The sequence below is a fragment of the Tupaia chinensis genome, unplaced genomic scaffold, assembly GCF_000334495.1.
Source record: "Tupaia chinensis unplaced genomic scaffold, TupChi_1.0 Scaffold000248_2, whole genome shotgun sequence".
NCBI classification, from domain to species: Eukaryota; Metazoa; Chordata; class Mammalia; order Scandentia; family Tupaiidae; genus Tupaia; species Tupaia belangeri.
In genome coordinates, this window is record NW_006159727.1 from 1,148,261 (window position 1) to 1,152,144 (window position 3,884).

The window sequence follows — 3,884 nt, forward strand, 5'->3', positions numbered from 1 at the left end:
CTCTCTCTCTCCAGTGAGTGCATGTGCTCTATGGCAAATTAAAAAAAAAATGTTAAAAACTCAAATTCTAGGGACCAGCAGTTAGCATAATGGCTATGTCGCTGGACTCCCACGTAGTCGACTGCGGTTCACGTCCTGGACCCAGTGGCTTAAAACTCACGCCGGGCGCGTGTGCGTGCATGCCCAAGATCCCGAGAGGAGAATGGAGGAGAAGGGATTGCGGTGTGGCCATCCCCCCTGGGGGGTGATTTCTTGCTTTCTGTCTCTCTGTCTCCCTCTGTCTCTCTGGCGAGCACATATGCCCTGTAACAAAAACCAAAACCAACCAAACAAACACCTCAAATTCTAAGGACCCAGCTCAAGGAACACCAATACTTCTTTGGACCCAGGCACCATACAGGGACTGCCCACCCGCCTTGGTTTGAGAGGTACTGGAAGGGTGCCCACCTACATGCTACAACCCAGGAAACACCCTCTTCTGGCTTAGTCTCTGCTGGAATCCAGGGAAGACGATGCCAGCAGAGTTGCTGTCATGGGAATTCCAGAAGGAGTACTCTCAGAGCTTCTGCAATGGGGACATACCATCTCTGCCACTTAGTGTCTCTCGGTGGAGACGAAGGCAGGCTGTCCCAGCCCAATGAACTGGGTGTCTTGACAAGGGTAAGCACAACCTTCTGGGAGCACCAGGAGAGGCACCTTCCCCATGGGGCTGGCTGTGTCCACTTGGGCTCTCACGATTCCTAGAGGAGCTGACATCTGAATGGGGTGGTGAAGGACAAGTAGGAGTTGATGAGAACAGGAAGGGGAGACAGGCGTCTCTGCGGAGGGGACAGCACGTGTAAAGACTGGAGCAGGGGTGGAAGTGTAGAAGGGAGGGGAGGGGAGGGTGCGCCAAGTGCTGGGACCACATCTGTCAGGCCTGCCAAAGAGTTGGCGTCAGCGGCCTGATTGATTTTCTCTTCCGTCCAGGGCATCGGAAAGTGCCTGCTTTCACGTGTGGGTGCGGGGAGGGGTGCTAAGAATATGCACTGGGGAATTGTGGGAAGAGAGGCCGAAGGGTGGAGGGAAGGAGAAGAGGAAGGAGGAGGAGCAGAAGAAAGAAAAGGAGCAAGAGAGGAAAAAGGAGGAGGAGGAGGAGGAGAGGAGGACAGAGAGGTAGAGAAGGAGGAGGAGAGGGGAAAGAGAAGCTCCTAAAACAAAGGACTTTGGGGACCAGTAGTTAGCGTAATGGCTATGTCGCTGGACTCCCACGTAGTCGACCGCGGTTCGCGTCCCGGACCCGGTGGCTTAAAACTCACGCCGGGCGCGTGTGCGTGCGTGCCCAAGATCCCGAGAGGAGAATGGAGGAGAAGGGACTGCAGTGTGGCCATCCCCTCTGGGAGGTGATTTTTCGCTTTCTGTCTCTCTGTCTCTGGCTGGCTGGCTGGCGAGCGCACGCGCCCTATAGCAAAAACCTCTCAAAAATAAATAAATAAAAACAAAGGACTTTTTCAAAATGTCACCAAAGGTCAGCCTGGGCACTTTGGGCACATCTGGAGCTTTTGCTTTGGGGGCCTTCTCTTGTCTGTTTATCCCGTAGTCAGTCACTCTGCTTCCACCGCGGGCACTTGCTGTTTGCCCTTGGCGTCCTTACACTGCTGTTTCCTTCGCATGTTTTCTCACTTGAACGAATAGCTATTGAAACAGTAGGTGGCATGGAGGTTAAGGCACTGGATCCCACATGACTGGCTACTTGGTTCGAGTCCCGGTCTCGGACCTAGCGGCTTGAGACTCATGTGCACGTGTGCCCAAAATCTCGAGAGGAAAATGGAAGAGAAGGGATTATAGCAGGACCGCCTCCCTGGGGAGTGATTTCTCACTTTTCCTTCTCTACCTTTCTCTGTCTCTCTCCAGCAAGACCATGAACCCTGTGGTAAAAGGGGCCAGCAGGTGGCATGGTGGTTAGAGGTGCTGGATTCCCACATGGCCAACCATGGTTCAAGTCCTGGACCTAGTGGCTTCCTTTCTCACTTACTCTCTCTGGTCAAACTGGAAAATAATAATAATAATAATAAAGAGAACATAAAATAATCCTTTAAAGGGACCAGTGGTTGGTGTAATGGCTATGTTGCTGGACTCCTATGTGATTGACTACGGTTTGAGTCCCGGACCTGGTGGCTTGAACTCACGCCAGGCACGTGTGCGTGTGTGCCCAAGATCCCGAGAGGAGAGTGGAGGAGAAGGGATTGTGATGTGGCCATCCTCCCTGGGGGGTGATTTCTCGCTTTCTGTCTCTCTGTCTCTCTCTGTCTTTCTGGTGAGTGTACACGCCCTATAATAAAAACCTCTCTATAATAATAATAATCCTTTAAAAACAAAAGAAAAGAAAAAGCAAATAGATATGGAGACACAGCCTAACAAATAGAGTCATGGGACTATGGAATGGGATAGTAGAAATTTGCAACCCAGCGTGTCAGCTGCCACAGACCCTGACCCCGGCCACCCACCCATCGCTCTCACTTCGGAGTCTCAGCTTGCGTGCTTGCTCCGTGCTGGGGACAGGACACGGCGGTCCATGCTCTCTGTATCAATTAGGCTTCCGTCTGCCTAGAGTAACCCAAAACCCCAACGGCCGCGACGTGTTCAAGATACAACTCACTCTCTCTCATGTTCAGGAAGTCCAGATTCAGGCAGGGCCAGGGACTGGGCTCCTGAGTGGCTGAATTCCATGCTAGATGTCTCTTGACAGTCCTCCCAGCCAGGTGGAGTCTAATTCCCCTCTCCTTGAGCATGGATCAGACACTTCAATGAAGCGAATGCGGCAGAGGTGACACTGTGTGATCTCTGAGGCTCGGCTGGTAAGGATATGGTTTCCAACCAGTGTTCATGCTTACACACTCACCCCGCTCTTACCACAGGTCTTTGGAGCCCTGAGCCGCCATTTAAGAAGCTTGGCTAGGGGCCAGCAGGTGGCATGAAGGTGAAGGCCGCTGGATCCCACATAGCTGACTCTGATTTGGGTCCTGGTGGCTTGAAAATCACACGAGGTCAGACTTGGGACCAGCAGTTGGTGTAATGGCTCTGTCACTGGACTCCCATATAGTTGATGGCGGTTTGAGTCCCGGACCCAGTGCCTTAAACTCACGCCGGGCGCGTGTGTGTGTGCATGCCCAAGATCCCGAGAGGAGAATGGAGGAGAAGGGATTGCGGTGTGGCCATCCCCCCTGGGGGGTGATTTCTTGCTTTTTGTCTCTCTGTCTCTGTCTTTCTGGAGAGTGCAGGCACCCTATAGAAAAAAACCTCTCAAAAAGAAAAAAAAAAAAAGAAAAAAGGAAAGAAAATCACACTAGGTCCGAACTCCTGAGAAGAGACTAGATGAAAAGGGATTGTGGCATGGCCATCTCCCCTGGGGGGTGATTTCTCACTTTCCCTCTGTCTCTCTTTGGTTAGTGCATGTGCCCTATAGAAAAAAAAAAAGATATATGTATATAAAGACAAATAAAACTTTTAAAAAATAATAAAAAGAAGCTTGTCTACCCTGAAGCACCGTGTGAGTGAGATGCCTGCTATACTCCAGCTGTTTCGTGTACGCGCCCTGCCTTCATGTCGGATGTTTGCTTCTTTCCAGCCCAGGAGCCAAGTATGTGTCTGCCCACGTCTGCGGGTCCCTTCTGGAGCCTGCCAAGCCCAGCACCCCACTTGGGGACAGCCTTCCTGAAGGCAGAGGACTCATCAGAGCACACGCCAGGGCCCTCTAAGGTCCTAGGGACACTGCCATGCCTGCTGCCTGGGTCGTAGCAGTTTTTGACTTCTGCGCTAGCTTCTCATGGCCCCCCGTGACTTGTGGTTGATATGGAGCCGCTGAGTTTCCTGCCTCGCCTCTCCTCTGGCCCCCCCGCCTGCAC